Genomic DNA, 21,780 nt, shown 5'->3' with positions numbered 1-21,780 from the left:
TGGCAGCTAATAGAACCCGATCTAGAACCACCAAGTCCTGTGACTTCTAATTGGGTGCCCTTCCCCACTTGCATCTACCCAAGAGATTTTTTCCCTCCTCTCCACCCCCACCCCTACCCCTGCCCCACCTCTCTCCCAACAGTCCCAGCATCACTCCCATCTTTTCTTCATTCCAGTTTCCTAATCTTCAGATCTCCTTGTGCCAAACCGCATCTCTCCTGTCCCTGCCACCATTCTCTGACCCTGCCAGTCAATTGCACACTCATTCTACAATAAGCATTTCTCCTCCACCACCCACATTTGCAGATCTTTGTCTCTGGAAGATGGAGGGTAAAACTGCCACCTACTATAAATAGGAAGACGAGATACTCCTTCAATCACACCCTCAATCCCCGACCCTAACGCCAACGCTGAAAGCATAGGTCCCTAATTTTGCAAATCAGGAATGAAGGTGACACCCATTAAAAAACATCAAATAAAATATTTAAATGTATTTAGATTTCATATCCTTCGGTTGAGGAAAGCTATAATGTAACTGATTATGGAAACCCTCAGGGTTTGTAGGAAAGGCTGCTTCTTTTAGTAAGCAGTGAATAAATAGCAAAATGAAGTACTTAAAATTGGTTTACAATACACCTCAGCGCAGAGCCAATAAATTAATAAAATCTGATAAGTTTCCAGATCCCTTGAGGGGTGAAATGCAGCTCACGACACAGCAAATTTGCAGCAACATCACAGGAACAGTGAAAGTTAATTTTTTCATCCCCTATGTGGCAAGGTCCAGCTCATTTTTCACTGCCAACCCCCCTTTTAAAAATATATAGTCCTTAGTACATATTGCTTAATCGTGGTTTTCATGTCATTCTTTTTTTTAATTGCTTTTGAAGAATTCCAACTTACAAATGAGGTGAACAGCAGATGACTTTTATCTTACTTACTCAAGTATGTTCAGTGCACTCAGTAATCAGTGGGGTACACTTATTCTGGTGTTGGGCAGGGAATTGCATACCCAGCTCCTATTACTGTTCATAAATTATTGTTCCCATATGCACCATCCTGAAGAGGTACCTCAGTGGGCTTTGTCTGCGCTGTGTACCCCTGCCATCAATGGTGGTGTGAATCTCACCAGAAATCTGGAAAAGACCAATTAAAAGGCATATCCTTGCTGTACACCAGAAATTAACACAACATTGTAAACTGAATATACTTCAATTAAAAAAAGTAAAAAAAAACAAAGGCAAATCTTCTCTTTTCCAATCCAATAATACTGACCGAAGCAACTGAACATAAGGAGATTAAATGTGAATTATTTTCTGTGTTTTGCATCATCATTGTAAATCTTAAAATGCATTTTCATATTGAACACAACATAACGTCCCCTGGAGAGATCTGTCTATAAACCTTTTAAAGACACATTGTGCAGAAAGACCACCTTCTTAAGTCTAATGACTTCCGATAGTTTGCATGAAGGCAGTTCTAGTGGCTGGTGCTTAAATGGTCGCAGACTTCAGTAACAGCATGAAGAAGCTTTATCTGAAGCACAACTTAAACACTCTGACACAGCTAAAAGCCATTAGATCAGGGTCCACTCCCCAAAAGGACGTTTTAGTTAAATGTCTGATTAAATAATGTTACTGTCTAGTTATTGATGATTTCCAGGATCTCAACTTGGGAGTGGTCCCATCTCACACAAGCCCATATGAGGGTCTTATAAAGGTCTGTGGAATTAAATGATCTTCCATTTATTGGCTTTCTAGATACACCGGAGGGAATAAGACACCAACCCTGCCCTTAAGTAGCTCCCAATCATGTGAGGGAGCTTGAAAGAAGCATTTAGAACAGAAAGGATAAAGATTCCTTGAGTACACAGGACTCCAGTAAATGAGACACATGGGAGCCAGTTTTTTCCCCCCCTTTTTTCTTTTTTTCCCCCCTCTTTTAGGAGCACTGATCTTAATGACTAGGGGAAAACATTTCAAATGTTTTCCCTTGTATTTGATTTACAAAAGCTGTTTCTATTCTTCACAGATAAAGATTTCTTTCAGAAGAGGTGTCTTCAGTAAACCAGCTACCACTTCAATACAAAACAAAACAAAACAGTCTTTCTACACAATAATATACAGTGGTTGGTCAAAGAAAAATGAGCACTCTACCTCAGAAATGAAACAGTTGTCACTCAGATGGAGGGAAAGTGAGATAGTTCCCTAATAGCAGGAGACTTAGGATCCAAAACACGCTGCCAGATTCGTCACCAGTTCTTTTCCGTCTACATATCTATTTTATCTTTATTAGGGATGTTGATGAAGCCTTTGATGTTCCAAAAACACAATATGGGATGAATTAAACATCATTTTCACAGTCATGTGTGCAGATTTGGACTTGAGTTTTTGTTTTTTGTTTTTTTGACTCAGCCGACCAGTGTCCAAAGCAGTTTTCATTATTATTAACGTCTTCTCCCACCAATTTCTTCCCCAGCTTGATACCTCAGCCTGATTAATGGACTAGTAGCAGGGACTACTTTTTTTTTTAAATGATGTTTTGCTTAAAGCATCTGTTTATGTTTCCACAAAACAAATAAAGTCAGGCATATTAAGGAATATGGTGTTTCAGAAACAAAGAAAACAACCAAGATTAGAGGAAAGTTAACTGTTCCCTCGGGAGAAACCCTGGTGGTTAAACTGTTTCATCAGCAACAATACAGAAATTGTTTTAATGGTGTTTTGAACATCTTATTCTTGAAAAAGTAATACCCATGCTCACAAAACACAAAGGTTGAAATCAAAGCTATCCATTTGGCAGGCTGACATTTATTGAATGTAGTATTTCATAAAGTCTGTTAGAGTCGGTAGTGTGAGCATGTAGACACTTTATGATGTACCTTCGTACCATCAAATATTTTTCATGCTAAACCGGCTAATACTACTGAGAACAATTAATACTATTCAGGAACTGGAGAGAGGTTTATGTTTTAGTGCCGGGTTTCTTTGGGCAAAAATCTTACTGCAAAGCTTATTTAATAGCAATTGAAGAGAAATTACCCAGGAAACAAAACGAAAGTCTTCCATCTATGAGCAGAAGTGCATCTGTGGATTTTGTCTTCGCTTCCTCTTCTCCATTAAAAACGCAACATCTCTTTCTTTCTTCTTGTTATTTTCCAGGCTCAGTTTAAAAATCTAACTCTCCTAAATATTGTTTTGAAGGGTAGAGAGAGGCATTTTCCTCACATGGTGAGCCCTGCTGCAGTCATGAAATGCACACTGTCATCACTAGACTACCTTGGAGAAACTTCAAGATGTGTCCCAGCAGCAAACTCCGTCATGAGCATGGTAAGCTATAAACAGACAAGGCAGGATCCACGTTAGAGGCTTTGAATTCCTTTTCCTGCCTTGGTCCGAACTACAGGCTAGTGTCCTTCCATTAAATGCTTTGCTTTGCCTTGATAAAAGCTGTTTGCTACATCCCGTGTTGGGGGCAGAAGTTCTTTGGTAAAACTTGTCATTATTTATGTACAAGAAAGGAAAACCTTGTCTATTAAATTAATTAGAATGTGACCTGAAAAGGAATATTTTTGATCAGTGAAAACAGAAGTCCTCGGGTAAAGGGGGAAAAAAGGCAGAAAGGTTCAAAATACAGAGCTGCATTGTTTGCAGAAAGCCTGCTGCTTCCTTTATGCCTAGCTGAACCATGCCAGGAGCCCTCTTGAATTTCTACAAGAATACAGTTTCAGATCATCTGCATTCAGGGCCAGAGTCATGGCCCTGGAACCGATAATTGCCTCTGACAGGATTTAATTACCTTCTCTAGGACCTTTTCTCTGTTTGATTGGAGACCACCCCCTGCCTCCGATCAAATCAGACAGTAATAACACGCTGAAGCGCAGCAGCCAATCACGAGTCAAGTCTGAACAGTGACCTTGCTGAGTCGAAGCTGATTGGTGGTGTCAGCCTTGTCAACTGTGTCAGGGAACCGTCAGACAAGAAAGAGCGAGGGGGGAGCGGAGCAGAGCGAGCGGAGATAAGGGAACAGCATTAATGCTAATGGAGGCTGTCAGCATTCAAGGCTCCGGGCCGCCTCACAAGCGGCCTTGCACAAAGACAAAAATATTAGAGAACTCATACAAGTCTGAAATATTCAGAAGGGGAACGTTTTCACTTCTCCGATTTGGGGGATCTATTCAAGGTATAATTCACATGCAATTCAGCTCCAGTGACAGATACACGCGCACGATGTGACAGAATAATTTTCACGAGAAGAAAAAGCCCCACAAAACTTAGTCAGATGAATTGGGGGTGGGGAGGAGGGATAAACTACTGCTACATGACTTTTTTTTTTTTTTTTAAACCAGAGCCCTAAGAACGCCGGTATTTAAGATGCACCACAAAACACTGCTTTTCATATTAACCTGACTTAGAAGTCACTATATTATTTATGAGCACTTTAGTGTGGGATATAAGCCCACCTATAATCTTAACAAAGAATAATACATTCGTTAAATGGCCAATCTTTATGTACATATAATTTTAAGGTAATTTATAGTAATGGCATAATTCTGGACATCTGCAAAAAATAGTTTAACTAAGCTATAAAATTTGGTTAACCTCTAGTCCATCAAAAAAAAAAAAACAGGTTCTTTTCCACAGAAAAACAACACTAAGGCATCAGTGAGTTATATATGCAGCAAGTCTGTTACAAAATAGTAATAAATTGAGATTTGGAAGAGAAATAGAGCTCATTATTAGGGTTACACTAATTTGGAGTTTAATTTATTCATTACATTTGTCTATAAATAACTTTCCATAGCATTGATTTTGTTTCTGACTGACCCACCTTTTTACAAATGCAGCAACTAGTATGAAAAAATTTATTTGCAGAGGTGTGTTGGCATTTCTCTTAATTGAGAGACTAAAAGTCTGTTATAGTTAGTAGAAACAGAATGTTTATAGTGATTAACAGTATCTTTCATAAATCTTTCAATCATTTAAGGAAACGGTGGGCTTATTTAACTTCTCTCACAAAGAAAGGGACATTTTGTTACATAAATTCCTGGACTTTATCAAAAGGAATATTGTTTTTAAAAATAATACCAGCTGGAAACTATATTCAATATCTTGCAATAACCTATCGTGAAATAGAATATGGAAAAGAATAGATGTATGTTTAACTGAATCGCTATGCTGTAACCAGAAACTAACACAACATTGTAAATCAACTATACAGCAATTTAAAAAACTACATCAGTTAATTCAAGTTTAAGGCAAGGTTCTGCCACATGTATACAACTATACGTTTCTTCAAGTGGTTTCCAGCTTCACCAAGGTATTTTACCTAAACAGCTATTGCACAAGGGGATTCAGTGTTTTTGACTCCTATTCTATTCTTTACAGACCTCTCCCCCAACAAAATAGGTTTTTAAAATAAAGAATGGAATTTTATCCTATATATCTACAATTCTTTTCCTTTACAGTCATGGGATTTAAAACATCAGTAATTAACATAACTAAATCATATTTGTCTATCCTGAATCAAAATTTATAATGGACTTGTTAAGACAATACAGTTATTTCAACTTTTAGAAGAGCTATCTACAAAAACCTGCAGTGCTACTTTGAAAAGATGACACATTTTCTCAGTCCCATGGTTAAAACAACTCATTGAGGAACAAAATGTATCTTACACAGGAAATTGGAGGCTTAGAGTCTGGTTCCAGCTCTGCTATTGACAAGCTGTCCAATTTGAGCCAAGTCACTTTGTCTTCATGGGTTTTGGTTTCCTCTGCTATAAAAGGCAGTTTACATGAGGTTTCCTAAAGACTTAAAAGTATGTAGCTTGAGAGTATAATTAGAATGTAGACATGATAAAAGAGTATTTTCGCTCCTTGGAAACACTGTTCAGGGTTGGTGAGTTTCTCTCTGCCTCTACTCCCTCCAGCTCCATCCTGTCACATGCTCTCATCACCACTCAGCGTCCAGCGACAGATATTTTGACAAATATTGAAAGGCATGTAACATCAGTCATGATCAGCGTCAGGACTAGAACCAAAATTTGCTAACTCTTTTCCCTTGGTTCTTTCTTACCCCTCTTTTTGCCGGACTTTAGCAAAAGGAATATTGTTTTTAAAAATAATACCAGCTGGAAACCTATTCAATATCTTGCAATAATCTCTAACACATTTTTTGGTACTCAAGTAAGTGCTGATCTTTCACTGCGCGGGTTTTAAGTGTAGTTCATTGGTAGACTCCATACGCATCATGCAATCTTACTTGGGTAAGAGAACCGATGCTAAACTAATGCTTTTAAAAGAGATTGTGCGAAAGTAAACAGGTCTATTCCTTGTGTGATTATCCTCAGCTTGAATTATTGACCACTTTGGCTACTAGCCCCAATTCTAGAATATATGGAACTCTGAAAATGAGAACAAACTTTATTTAGCTATTCTTTAAAGTATTAAAGAGAGTGTAACAGATGAGTATGTGTGTACTCCAAACACAAGAGAGAAACCTAAGAAGGTTTATTACGCCTCAAAGCAGATAATCAATAACCTTTTATTTCAACGGAAAGTACTACACTTTTCAAAGACAATCTACCCCCAGTTGTGAAGGGAAAGACAAATTTTCATTCTGCCCTCCTGCTATGACATCTTCCGCCAGTTCAGATCAGACCAGCAGCGCCAGAAAGGAAAGGAAAGAAGCCGATTGCATGCCTTATTCATTTCTTCAGCAACGCCATTCTCGCCCTGGAAAGGTGAATAATTAATACCCATCTGACTCCACCTAATTAAATCCACATTTGCTTTTTCTGTTCATTTGAAAATGCTTTCCTTTAGAGAAAATAGCCTTTGCTTATCTTCACAGTTTATATTTCTTAAATGGACACTTTTGGAATTAAGGAGATTCTATCTTGGTTTTGAAAAGCCTTTCCCTTTTTGTGCTAATCATTAGGAAGCAATGACAAAGCTTCCTGTTTTTCGAAATGGGAGACAGGATATTAACCAATTGCTAGGTTTAGATTCTTATAAAACAGAGAGTCAGCCTCCTGTAATCCTAGATTATGTGCTTGTTCTTTTTCCTAGAGAGATGAAAAAAGTCTTTTGCTCCTTTAAATACTGAATACACAACAACAAATAAAGGGAAATTTAAGAGAAACCATGCACCAAACCCTGGGTTAAATCTCAGTTGCTTTTTCAGAATGATCTTTGCATAATCTGAGTTACACAACAGAGTGACTCTAATTGTAAATTAAGTCACTCCTTGACTGAGGCTCAGAAATCAATTCCAGCAAAGTATGACACTCAGTCATTCAAAACAATGGAATAGTCAATATTTCACCATCAACAGTCTAGTTAGGACCTATTTCAATACAATACAAATTCAATGTTTTTCCTGTGCCCAGCATACCTCTTCTATTCCGTGTAACCTTGCCTAACATGCCCAGTAATCAAAATCATGATGGAAAGTTAAATAAAATCATGAGATTTCCAGGACTCATAGAGAGGGTTTCACTCAAAGACTTCTGATCTCAGACTTCTGATCTTTTTGCTTAATTAGTATTGATTGTCAACTCTACTTGCGTCCTCATGGTTTGGCAATTTAAATTTAGTCAGGTGTCATCCAAGTGAGGCAGAGAGTAATGTGGGCTGGGGGCAAGAGGCCAGGAGGGTAGACAAGATCCAGGTCCAAGTAGATGGTTTAGAATCTGATCTAAGACTGTAGAGTCCTGGAGTTTACTACATTTATATGAAACGGATAGAAAGAAATTGCAATACAATTTTTCAATAGACTTCACTTTGGCATCATTTTCTCTAGTTCTGAAAGAGAAGGAGAGAGGAAAGACAGAACTCAGAGAATTAGAAACCAAAGCTAGATAGAAAACAGGTAAACCAACAGTTTTCAGTCAGTGAGTGTTTCCAAGACTAAAATTTCCCAGTTTTGACTTCTAGGACTGATTTTACTTCTCATGTGGTGACCTTACCAATTTACCTGGCTGCCAAAAAACTCTATTTCTCTTTCTCACCCTTGGACTCCCAATTTTTCAGGCGTAATTCTTATTTTTCAACGTGAATTTTTACTCTCCCTGACTAACATACCCAAGGCTTAAATTGTTTTCTCACACTATTGTTGTTACTATTATAACAATATTGGGGTTTGTCTGTGTGTTTGGGAAGGGGGTGTTTCTAAAAAGAATACATCTGATTAAGTGCACTGTTTATTTACTTTACAATCCACATTTTAAAAAGCCAGCCCACAAAAGCCTTAGAAATGCATCCAAAATGAGAAACTCCAGTCAACTGATTACTCAGCTGACAAAATGGAAATTTCAAGTTGCATAGACAGCTAATTGTGGCCTGCCTCTGGAATGACAGGTCTATAATTTTTAGTTTTGTGTGCATTGAAAGCCAGTCACCTTGACACTCAGTGATCCATTATCCATTGGCCACCAACCATATGATGATATTTAAAGAGGGACGAGTACTCTCCATTATGGGGGCAAAATACACCGAGTGTTATGTGGATAAAGCTGTCCTGAGAAAAAAAAATCCAGGTGCCTACTCCTCCCCACAGCAACAATAACACTGAAACACCTTTAATTCCAGAGAATCCACTTCTTTGTTCTTATATAATAACAATCATCAGTTATTCTTGGTATTCGTTGCCAACATCCTAACAGCCCTTTAATGTGTCACGATCCCAGCCTTTTAAATACAGATTTTGCCGTTTAATGTCAAGAGCTCTCCCCATTACATTATATCATGTTAGAAGAACTTGAAACCTGGTTAAAGCTTGCATCCCAGAGAAAGGGTAAGATGTTTGCTCTTTGCCTTTTTCCCCCTCTAAGTTATCATTTCAATTGTCCCAAAGCTTCCAGGGTTGGGGAAATGTTGAACCAGGAGCCAGTAGTTGAAATTATAACCCTACTTGTGAACTAACTTTGGCTGTTGACTTTGCTGCAATCTATCACCTCTCTGAGCCTCATGTTAGTAATCTTTAAAATAAAGAGGCTGAACTAGATGATCTCTTAATTCTCTTCTGTCTGTGGAAGTCTCTGTTCCTATATTAATGTCTATATTATTAAAATCTCTATGTTAATATTAAAATAATATACAAACTACTGTATACAAAATAGGTAAATAACAAGGTCCTACTGAACAGAACAGAGAACTATATTCAATAGCTTGTAATAACGTATAATGAAAAATAATATAAATATATATGTATAACTGAATCACTATGCTGTACACTAGAAACTAATGCAATACTGTAAATCAACCATACTTCAGTAAAAAATGATAATAAAAATATAACATTTTCCTGGCTGTGAATAGCACCGAGCTTCATTTCTCTAATGGAGCTGTGAGGATGAATTCAGTTGCAAGTAACAACTTACTGTGGCATGAACAGGAAAGTCAGTTAACTATCTTACCTAGAGGAGATCTGGAGGTATGCTGTTCAAGGTTCTATGCGGCAGCTCAACATTGCTCTGAAGAACCCAGGCTCTCTGTCCTTAGTGTGTGGGGTTTTCTTCCTTTAAGGCCATTTGCTGGTTATAAAATGGCTGCAGTGGCTCCAGGCACCAGAGCTTCAACAAAGGTAAACCTGGAAGACATTATATTAAGTGCTATAAGCCAAGCAGAGAAAGAAAATTACTGTATCATTTCACTTATGTGTGGAATCTAAAAAAGTCTCACTCACAGAACCTTAGAGTTGAATGGAGGAGATGCTGGTCAAAGAGGACAAATTTTGAATTATACACTGATTAAGTTCTGGTGATCACAGTTAATAACACTGCGTTTTATACCTGAAACTTGCTAAGAGAGTGGAGCTTAAGTTCTCAACATACACACACACACACACACACACACACACACACACACACACTCACCAAGAAAGTAACTATGTAAGCTCATGGACATATTGATGAACTCGACTGTGGTCATCATTTCACAGTGTATACGTATATTAAATCATGTTGTACATCTTGAAAAAACAACATCACATTGTACAACCTAAATGCATACAATTTTTATTTGTTCATCATACCTCAATAAAGCCAAAAGATATATATATTTTTAAAATTTTTTAATAAAAAAATCATAGCTACAACATGAACAAAAATCTCTCCCAAAAATTCTTAGCAAGGAAGAGAGATATTGAAAAGAGGGCTCTCCAATGATTGGAAAGCAGAAAGTTATCCAGAGACCTGGAAGGTGGGACAACAACCACCACATTCTCATCTTAGCCCTAGGACCTGTGAATGTCACCTTATAGGGCAAAAGGACTTTGCAGAGGTGATGAAATTAAGGATTTTGAGGTGGGAGATTCTCCTGGATTACCTAGGTGAGCCCTAACTGTAATCACCAGGGTCCTTGTGAAAAGGAGGTGGAGGGGGTTTGACACAGAAAAGCAGGTGATGTCATAAACGGCAGGGGGCTGCAGTGATGTGAGGGGGGCAGCAGGAGCCAAGAGTGCAGGTGGCCTCCAGAAGCTAAAAGAAACAAGGACGCCCAGTCTCTCCTAGAGTTCCCAGAACAAACAGCCTTGATGACATCTCCACGTTAGCCCAACGAGACTGATTTTGGACTGCTGGCATCCAGAACTTCAAGAGAACCCATTTGTGCATTCAGGCACTGAGTTTGTGGCAATCTGTAACAGGAGCAACAGGAAACTAAACACACGCCCCGAGCAGACTTTCCTCTCATCGGCTTGACCAGATAGAGGTCACATACAGGCCATTCCTTGACACTAGGGAGGCTGGAATAACAGCCGGCAAATGGGAAGAAAGTAGGCGTGACTGTATTAGACTGGTTCTGAGGCATCCCCCGGGGCTGGGTATGTACTAGCCTCAAACAAACTGGAGTTCTGTTTACATGGAAGTAGGCACTGCTCCATCAAGATTCGAAGAACTTTATGAACCTTGAGATTATTTCTCAACTTTGAGATTATGGTGATATTTGATCACAATATTTATTAAGTGCCTAGTCACTTAGTTTAAAACTTCAGTGACTTGCAAAGTTCTCCTCAGTCTAAGCCTGCTTATCTTTCCAGTCTCTCTCCCTTCATCCTCCAGGGATCCAGCCTTACTGGTTTTTCAGCTTTTGTTACAAATTAGGCTTTCTTCCTCAAAGTCACCCTGGCATGCGTGCAGTTTGCTTTCCATGAAAATCTCCCCCACTCAGCCCTACTCTTAGATTCTTTACTTAGCTCAATTCTACTGACTTTTCAATGCTCAGCTTCAACGGTAATTCCTCAACAAGGATCCCCTGACCACCTCACACTAAGTTCGCAACCCTTATTCCATGCTCAATGAGCATCTTTTGTGTAATCATAAGACTGAAAACTGCCTGTTTGATGTTCTCCACTAGGCCAGGGTAACCCCCTGGTTCTAACGGTAGGAGAACATCCTTGGAGAGGGTCTAGGCCAGGAAATGAGGTCAGCCCTGTTAGCTTGTGGGGAAACAAAATATAAAGAAGGCAACACACCTTCTCCCAATCCATCTCACTGCTAGGAGCTGAATGTTGGTCTCCCCCCTTAAAATTCATAGGCTGAAATCCTCATGTCTGGTGTGATGCTATTAGGAGGTGGGGCCTCAGGGAGATGCTTAGGTCATGAAGATGGGGCCCTTGGGAATGGGATCGGTGCCTTTGTAAAAGTCCTCGGAAAGCCTGCCAAGCCCCTGTGAAGTAGTAGAACATACATCTATTGTTGTCTGCTCCTGGTTCCTGGCACAGAACTCTTAAAACCTTTGTAATTTCCTAAGTGGTCAGAGTACTAGGGGCATCTTTGGTTCTAATATTTGGTCTTTCCAAGAATGGGAGAGTCATGGAAACCTCTGACTTGTGGTCTAGTTGGACAGAATCTGTGGGTGACCTGGGGACCTACTACTCACCATTGGCATCTGAAGTGGGGGACTGTCTCGTGGGACTGAGCCCTTAGCCTTATGGGTCTGTGCTAACTTCAGTTAGTGTCACAGCTGAATTCAATCATCGGATACCCAGGTGTCGTCACAGAGAATTGCTTGGTGCCAGGGAAAAAACCTCCACAAACACTTCTGGTGTCAGAAGTGTTTGCAAGCCTGAGAGTGGTAGCCTGAGAGTAAAGGAGAAACACGGGGTAAGTGAGAGTCCCTTTTCTGCCCCCCTTCTCCCATGTGAAGGCACATCAAGTAGTCACCTGTCACGAACCAGGAAGAAGACCCTCGCCGGAACACCTTGATCTTGATCTTGGACTTCCAGCCTCCAGAACTGTGAGAAATAAATTTCTGTCATTTATAAGCCACCCAGGGTATGACATTCTGTTACAGCAGCCCAAACAGACTAAGACATTCACCACGAAAGCACCGAAGTTTCCATTTGTATTAACAGTCATCTAACTTTTGGTTTCAACAATTTCCTTAGTTATAGTTTTATCATAGTTCCCATCAGCATGTCAGCTGTCAACAAGGAGCCACTTTGAGCCAATGTGCTAAGAGGTGAGGTGTTGAAAATGCTCCCTATATCCACGCTGTCAAAGCTCCATCTGCCTGGTTCACTGCTCTGTGCACAGACCTAGGCTCAAGGTACTCTTTGGAAAAGTGATTATTTATTGAATCAAGGCACCAAGTGAAGTGCTGGAGCCATACAAGTGAACAAGACAGGGATCTGGCAGACATGGCGGTCAAACACATCAAATCGCATAGACTTTTGCTTCTTAAAATTTGGTCCACTAACCACTTGCATCAGAAACACCTGCAGTGCTTGCTTAAAGAGAGATTCTTTGGGCTCACCCTAGACCTATTGAATCAGATTTTCTCTGGGGATAAATGATTTGAGATCAAACAAAGTTCAAGAATCAGTGCCATAAATTGAAATAAAAAATAAGCAGTTCTATTTTTTTAACCCAAGAAATGTTTCATTCTCATTAGCTTGATTCACACAAATACTTGCCTTTTCTTCCACATATATTTAGCACAATGCTTTGCACACTTACTCCATTAGAGATCACATCAGCTGAGCAATTCCAGAATCTTCGCCTATTCCTATATGCAGCTGCAGTACTAACACCCCGTTTATGCCACAGGATAGCTTGCACTTGGGAATTGTGTTTCATCTAATTTCTTATAATTAATGAACAAGCCCTATCAGTTTTAATGGTGTTGTCTCAGGCCTACATTTTGGCATAAATTATTTATCCTACTAATTTAATGGCAAACAGTCACCAAGGTGAGCTTAAAGCAGTAATTTCACATGTATATTGGTTATAAGTTAATTATTTAGGGACCACAACTAGCTTTGTGATAATAAACTCTCCTGGGAATACATTCCTCAGTTTAAAAAAAAAATGAAGTCTAATGTTTTAAACTTTCCCATGATGAGGTGGTATGTAACTTCTGAGCTGTACTGAAATTTTTGGGAAGAACCAGAGAATCTTTGTGGCAAGCAAAAGACAGAGAAGAGATCAGGATGAAGGAAGAAACAGTAAGCACATTTGCAAAATCTTTAAATGAAATTTTTGAATATCAGTGGTGGCAAAGAATTATGAGATTTAAAAAATTAAATGCCTACATTTTGAAGCATGACATATTACTTCAAGTCCTTCAAATTCATCCATTTGTAATATATAGACAATATTGATAGTCTCTATGCTCAATTCAAATGATTCATCCATTAATCATAATCATAAAAAAAATTTTAATACAATAGTGGTTCTCAACCACTGTGAAGTGGCACTGGTATACTCTAAATTGTCCATGTGCCAAAGTTTGATCACTTGAATTTTTATTTATTACAAAGCAAGATACATACAATGAGATCAAAGAGGAGTTGAACATTTTACGCAAAGTGGCACATTACAGGATGAAAACCAAGAGGAGTAAGAGATGCAATATTAAACCATAGCTGTTGAGAAATTGTGCATTTACTGAAACGCTTGAGACGTTTTCCTCCTGAGGGTATAAATCAGGGGTTAACACCCTTCTCAAATAACAACACAAGACTGAAGTGCTACCCAATGAACACAGTGACATTGATACATATGTTTTAATGTCTTCAAATATTCTGGCAAAAAATTCTATGCTCAAAAACCAAAAAGCTGAAACCCACTGCCATAAGGAGTGATAAGTGCTATGGCACAGATATGCACAGGCATTTAGGGACATAGAAGAGGGACTCTTATTCTGTTTGAGTTTGCTGACAGAGGGTTTGCCTTGAAGAGTTGAAATCATGAAGAACATAATGTAATTTATGTGGGTAATTAATTTCTTTCCCCAAATAACCAGAAAAATAGTGAGCAGAAAGTCAGGCAGTTCCCTTGAGAAGAGAACAGACACTCAACATGTTGAGGAGGATAAAGGATTTCTGCTCGAATGGTCCAAGATCCATCACCCCATCACTTGGATGTCCACATCATCCCCATCTGTTTCCCCTTGCATAATAATTGGCATATATTCTCTTGTCTTCTGAAGCTAAAGACTTATTAGAATAGCAGGCCAGCATTTCACCTCTGCAAATCTGGGTCCATTTAGGCAATGTGTGAAATGCAAACTTTTCAACAGCTGATGCCACTATAAATCGAAAAACTCTCATATCTGTATCATTCTCTTGACCCATAATCTTCAGGAAATCCTTTTAGTTCTTCTACTCTGGTGACATCATTATTTTCTTCCTCGTCCCTTTGCTCCACTCAACACTTAAAATGAATCTCAAACCAATGAACCCTCTCCCTTGAAAGCCCAGCCCCATTCATGCTTCCATCCCTCTCACTCATACTCATAGAAGTTTCTGTGAAAGTCTGACATATTCTGTTTTCTGATGAGCAACAGATGAGCCCTACATTTTATGTGGTGTCTTTGGAGCTTTCTATATTCATGCCTCATTTTAGTTTTAGTTTTGTTATTATTGTTAGAAGGGAGAAGTAATTAGGTTTACTTATTTATTTGATTTTTTTTCTTTAAAAAAGGTACTGGGGATTGGAAATAAGACCTTATGCATGCTAAGCATGCACCTGTCACAGAGCTATACCCTCCCCCCAATAATTATTTTTTTATTGATTTATAATCATTCCCCCAGCAATTTTAGATAAAGCACACTTCAGAGCAAGGAAGTTTATCAAGGATAAAGAGGGGCATTACATATTCATTAAAAAGGTCAACACTCCAAGAAGACATAACAATCCTTAATGTGTGTGTGTCTAACAATAGATCATCAAAATACATGAGGCAAAAATTGATAGAACTTCAAAGAGAAATAGATAAATCACTGTTATAATTGGAGACTTCAACACTCCTCTATCAAAAATGGAAAGATTCAACAGGAAGAAAATCAATAAGAATGTAGTTAAATTCATTAGCACCATCATTCAACTGGATGTAATTCACATCTCTAGACTACTTCATCTAACAGCAGAATACAGATTCTTCTCAAACTCTCACAGAACATTCAACAAGATAGACCACATTCTGGGACACAAAACACACCTTAACAAGTTGAAAGGAAGAGAAATTGTACAATGCCTTCTCTTAGACAGGACTTAAACTGGAAATAACTAACAGAAAGATAGCAGAAGAATTCCCCAAAATTTACAGATTAAACAACACATTTCTAATCACATGTGTCAAAGAAGAAATCACAAAAGAAAATTTTAAAATATCTTAACTAAATGAAAATGAAAAATACAACTTATCGAAGTTATTTGGGTTACAGTGCTTAAAGGGAAATTTGTAGCATTAAATATCTGTATTAGAAAGGTAGAAAGATCTAAAATCAATAATGTAAGCTTTCATCATAGAACGCTAGAAAAAGAAGAGTGAATTAAATCCAAGGTAAGCAGAGAACAAAGAGATAACAAAAAATTAGAGCATAAACCAATTGAAAAATGGAAATCAATGAAACCAAATGCTTGTCCTTTGAATATATCAGTAAAATTGTTGAGCCTCTAGATAGGCTAACTAAAAAAAAAGAGACGCAAATTACTTTTATCAGGGATGAAATACAGAACATTATACAGAACCTATGGACATTAAAAAAATAGAACAGAAATATTATAAACAGCTATGCTCACAAATTCCATAACTTAGATAAAAGGGATCAATTTCTTGAAAGGCACAATCTGCAAAAACTCACACTCAGAAGAAATAAACAGTCTGAATAATCCTTTATCTAGTAAAGAAATTGAATCAATTATTAATAACCATTCAGTCCAGTAATTATGCTCCTTGGTATTTACCCAAAAGAGTTGAAAACTCATATTCCACAAAAAATGTATATGAAAACTTGTATGTCCATCTGTACACACATGTTTATAACAGCTTTATTCCTAATTGCCAAAACTTGGAAGCAATCAAGATGTCCTTCAGGTCCACCTGACCACCACTCTGCCACCATCATGGACATGAGCCATATGCAGTCCATCAAGCTGGCTAGGGTCACCAAGGTGCTGGGCCAAACCACTTTGCAGGGACAGTGCAGACAGGTGCACATGGAACTCATGGACCACACAAGCCACTCCATCATCTGAAAAGTGAAAGGTCCTGTTGGCACAGGCAACATGCTCACCATATTGGAGTCAGAGCAAGAGGCTCAGAGGCTGTGCTGAACTTGTGGCTGGGTCCTGGATGTCTGGGTCCACCACTTGGTCCACAAGGATAATCTGATGACTGTTAATAAAGCATTTATATTGTGTGTTTAAAAAAAAAGATTTTCTTCATTAGGTGAATGGATAAATATTTTGCAGACAATGGAATATTATTCAGAACTTAAAAAAAATGTATCATCAAGGCATGAAAAGACACAGAGGAAACTTTAAATGCATAATTCCAACTATTTGACTTTCTAGAAAAGGCAAAACTACAGAGATGATAAAAAGTTAGTGAGGAGGAAGAGAGGGATGGACAGGTAGAGCACAGAGGATTTTGAGGGCAGCAAAACTATTCTGTGCTTACTACGATGGTGGATACACATCATTATACATTTGTCAAAGCTCATAGAATGTACAGCATCAGGAGTTAATCTCAGTGAGTGTAAATCAGAGATGTTGAGTGATAATGGTGGGTGAAGTTCCCCTCATTGTAATGAGTGTAGGGCTCTGGCGCAGACTCTGACAATGGGAAGTTGTGCATGTGTGGGAACAGCAGGTTTGTGAGAAGTCTGTGAATACTGCTCAATTTTGTTGTGAACCTAAATTTCTCTAAAAAATAAACTTTATTAATTTGGAGAATGGGGCAGGGAAAGCAAATGACTCATCCAAGTTCACAAAATCAGAGAGAATATTTGAAGCTCGAGTTCCTGTTCTTCTGCCCAGTATTTTCCCTTTACACCAGGTTCCCATTCTGCTGTCAGATTTCATTTTTGTTTCTTACCCTGAAAAAATTGGTAAAATATTTATTCGTCATGTGCCCTCTCCTTTGTAGAATTTGACTTGCTCTTTCATGAGTTCCCACACGTTCCTCTAGTTATGTCCTGATTAAAACTGTATACCTGACTCATGTTGAGAAAATGGGGATTAGACTCATTTGTACTTCAGAATTTTCCTAAGGCTGTATCAATATTTCAGGAGTGTACATTTCAGGTATTCTTTCTCCTTTTCAGACTATCTGATATTTCTTCTCAGGTGCATGTTGTCTCCAGAAGCTTCAAGCAGACCATTCCCTTCCCAAGAGTTGTTTGGTGTCATAAATTTTAATTCTTGATTATCTGTTTAAACATAATCTGTATTTCATTAGTATTAGTTATTTCTCCCTAGAGAAAACTACAGAATCAGACATCTGTTTCTCATAGTCTGATATAAATAATGATGATAAACTATACATATGAAAAGACAGTACAGCGTTTCACAATATTTTCTGCTATAGGTCTTGTCAATCCAAACTCTATTTTATTTAAGTTAACATTCTATCTTTTATAATCTTAGTTGTAGCAGGGATAGTGGAAAAATATTGTGAATGGGCATTATTTCCTACCTTTCATATTCGGCATCTGCAGACAGTTTATCCTCCATCAGGAAGTTAGCTAATATAAATGTCTGGTGATTTGGATAGAGTTCTCCAGAATTATTTCAATTGAGATTCGAAGAATTAAACTAACCTCTACCTTAAGGCAGGGGCATCCTTATGCTGAAACTTGAGATAATGGGCTAAATAGAAATCCTGTCACTTAACATCTTTCTGAACCTAAACACAAAAGAAAGAAATTCGGAGTCAAATTAATTTGTTTCAATGAAGTAAAACACATTTGATATAATTCCCTTTGAGAAATATCATCTGTGTGATTTCACTGTGTGCTTTAAAATTGTAGTTTATAGGAATATGGAGAAAGGGTAGATGAAATACAAAAGAAAAAAAGGAGAAAAGTTTTGTTTTTAATCCTCTCAGAAATTGTTGGTTTGGTCATAAAACATAATAGGATCTTGAAACAATCTGAGAGATAGTATTTAGGGGGAAAAAAGATGAGCAGAAAAAGTCCTAAGAATGGGATAGTGGTGTTTTCTGGACCTTTGTTTCCTGGGACTCAGCAAACCAGGAGAAAATCATAATTTGCCTTGGTAGAGAAGGTTAAGGGTAGTTGATAGATTTTGGTTTTGTTGTGTGTTGTCCTGGCTTCCCTTGTTTTGTTAAGAGATTGTTTCATCTGAGATAGTATCCAACCTAGAATTAAAATTTTAAATTTCTTCCTTTTGTCCTCCCTTTATGCTCATTCAAACAAAATGTCTATTTAAGGAAATGTCAATTAAGCTGAGATCTATAGAATGAAAAAGCAAGATTAAAAGCATTCTAGGTAAAGGAAACATTACATGCAAAGTCCCAAGAGTTGTAAAAAGTTTTGAGAAGGAAAAAGATCAGTACAGCTCTAATATAAAGTCTAAACAGAAAATTGGCATGAAATGTGGTTAGGAAAATAAGCAGAAACCCTTGCATGTTAATGTCTGGAAAGGCTTTATAAGAAGTTTAAATAGTGTTTTTAGAGCCACTAAAGGACATTCAATGATGAGGGGCTGATAACTTATATAATTTTTAGGTTGACATTTGTATAACAGATGGATTACAACAGTGGTTCTCAACAGAGGGTTTTGTCCCCCAGGGGACATTTGACAATGTGTACAGACATTTTTGGTTGTCATATCTGGGGAGGGAAGGGGGGAAAGTTCTACTATCATCTATTGGGTAGAGACAAAGGATGCTTCCAAACATTATATGATGCACAGGACAGCTGCTCCCCACCAGCCACCACAATCCGCAACAAAAAAGTATCTGGCCTACAATGTCCATAATGCTGAGGTTGAGGAACCTCAGATTCAAGGAGGAAATCCAGAATACAAGAAAATTAAGTTAAAAGACTATTTCAATAGTCCAAGTAAAAGATGATGGTGTCTACTTAAAGATGTTGGTAGTGAAATGGAGACAACTGGATGGATTCCAGAGTCAGTTTAGAGAGAAACTGATGGAACTAGACCTCTACTTTTGGTAATGGCAGATTAGATCATCCAAATCATTACTGAGGATAGTAATAGAGGTGGAATACACAGTTTAAAAAAAATCTTTTAAGGTAACTGAACAGCTAACAAGTGAGAAATCAATAGACTATGATAAAAGACAATGGAAATCCAGAAATGTAAGTCCAATAGTTGAGGCTATTTTTGCCCTATATTTGCCCAGCCAGAAGAGGAGATCTGGCAGTTGAGTTGTTCTTTTTAACATCCTCGAGAAAATTAGAGAAAAAAAATTCAGAGTCTAACATTTGGCAAGAGTAGGAACTCTGCTGAGCCATTCCTGCCTCAGCCTGGGGCTCTGACAGGCTGCATCATGAGATTTGGGTGAACTAGAAGCACACCAGCCCTTGCACAGATGGCACCAGCTTCCTGTCATCTGCGAGACTCAGAAGAATTTCAGGCATGGAAATTGAATTAGGATGATCTTCGATTGCTACTGCATAGGTGCCTATATAAGCCAAATATACATGCCTTCTGGAGAAAAAATAGTGTCCTCCACAAATTCTTCTACAAATATTGTTTCAAGACCAGCATTGAATAAAATCTGGTTAGATATATGATAATACAAGACTAGCAGATGTAAAAGCCAATAGAAATGAACAATACTCTAAATCTTGGAATTTTCAAACACAGACTTTAAATCAACTATATTCAAGGGAATAAAATTCAGGCTTAATAATTTCAAGTAAGGAATCAGAAACTCTTAAAACATGACGAGACAAACATGAGAACAAACTAAGTAGAAATTCAGCAACTGAAAACTGTGTCAATATAAAGAATTCAATGGACAGTTGACATAGCTGAAGGGGTAATTACTGAACTAGAAGAAAAGATTCATAATGAAGCAGGGAAAGATAAAACAATAGAAAATGCAGAAGAGAGCTTAAGTGACACAGAATAGACAAGGAAGGGTTTAATATACATTTAAGTGTCCTGAAGAAAATAGGAAAGAGATAATAAGCAGAAGCAATGTTTGAAGACAAAATGGCTAAGCATGTTTGAATCTGATGAAAGATACCAATCTACAGATTCAAAAAACCCAACTAATCATGAGAGGATAAATGAAAATGCTTCACAGCAAGACATATCACCAAAACCAAAATGAAAATCTAAGTACTATTCACTGGGATGAAGAAAACTAGGGAAGGACTGAAAAGAAGTAAAAATCTACTTCTACCAGTATCATACAGCTGGAATACACTGAAATTCTTTAGCTAAATCAGCATCATGACTGCATAACACAAGATTTTTCTTGAACTAAAAGAACGCTCCAAGTGAGTCTGAATATCCTTCCGAAGTGCTCTCCCAACACACTAAGCACTCATTACGCATTATTATAGTCATCTGTTTGCTTGCTGTAGACAAAATACTTTGAAAGCACGAGTAATGCCTTCCATTTCTTATCCTCATAACAGCGCCTGGCAAAGAAGTTTCTTGATAAATTTTCATTATGTCCCTTGTATTATTTATAAATAGTATTCAGTTACTAGGAACAAAGACCCAAAATATGAGCAACTTGAACAAGATTCATATTTACTTCACATAACTGAAGTTTAAAGGCAGACAGTCTGGGGCTGGTAAAATAACTCCCATTTAATTTGTAAAAGCCAATAGAAATGAACAATATTTTACAAATTAACCAGGGTCACTCTATCTTTCTTCTTCAACATGAATTCTTTAGTACATGAATTCTATGTTTAAAATCATCTCATAAATACAAGATTGTTACTGCAGCTCCAACCATCATATCTGCACCTTGGGCAGAAAAAATAAAGAAGAAGAGCTAGTAGAGTATTCCTTTTAGCTGAGTTAGCCTCCTTTTCTGGAAGGGCTTTGCTGGAAACATCATTCAATTAATTCTGTTCACATCCATGGTTGCAACTTCTCTGCCCCTCCCAGAGTCCTACCTTCTGCAATTTCCTCTGTCGTGACTTCCTCAGGCTTGAGACCCGTTCTGCATCTCTCTCTAACCCTAGAAGACTACTAAAGCCATCTCCACAATTAAGGAAAGTGTATTTCTAGATTTCCAAAGGAGAAAATAGACCATGTTTCTCAAAAAGAATGTTATCGATAGTGATTACATTGTATCATATGATTATGTTTTCAAAAAACAAATTTCTGAAACACAAATTTTGTTAGAAAGTGTCAGTATGTAAGTGTGCTAGAATTCTGTCAGTACACTAAACGCACAATATGTTTAAGTACACTAAGAATTCTGCCAATGCACTTTTGAATATTTGGTCATCTTTTACTTTTCTCCCTATGCATGATTATTTTTCTTGCTATTTTCTTTTTAGAATGTTTGTTTTGTTTTATTTTGTTTGCTTT

At 37.8% G+C, this 21,780-nt stretch overlaps 1 long non-coding RNA gene and 1 pseudogene across 3 annotated transcripts in view; one reads left to right on the top strand and one right to left on the bottom strand.

Moving 5' to 3' along the window:
* The window catches only part of LOC140699000 (uncharacterized), a 32,201-nt gene extending 21,839 nt beyond the window's left edge, over window positions 1–10,362 (bottom strand). Inside the window, exons 1-3 of one of the 3 annotated variants that reach the window (XR_012077015.1) lie at window positions 10,256–10,319; window positions 9,418–9,590; window positions 2,788–3,331 (exon numbers count right to left, since the gene is read on the bottom strand). This is a non-coding gene — a long non-coding RNA (uncharacterized lncRNA). The other 2 variants (XR_012077016.1, XR_012077014.1) reach the window with 2 other exon arrangements.
* Window positions 10,363–16,326: 5,964 nt separating this feature from the next.
* LOC116282010 (small ribosomal subunit protein eS28-like) lies at window positions 16,327–16,563 on the top strand (annotated as a pseudogene).
* Window positions 16,564–21,780: the final 5,217 nt, after the last annotated feature.

This window comes from Vicugna pacos, chromosome 10 (assembly GCF_048564905.1).
Source record: "Vicugna pacos chromosome 10, VicPac4, whole genome shotgun sequence".
Lineage (NCBI taxonomy): Eukaryota > Metazoa > Chordata > Mammalia > Artiodactyla > Camelidae > Vicugna > Vicugna pacos.
Note: the sequence above shows the minus strand (reverse complement) of the source record. Positions and strands in the feature narration are given on the sequence as shown.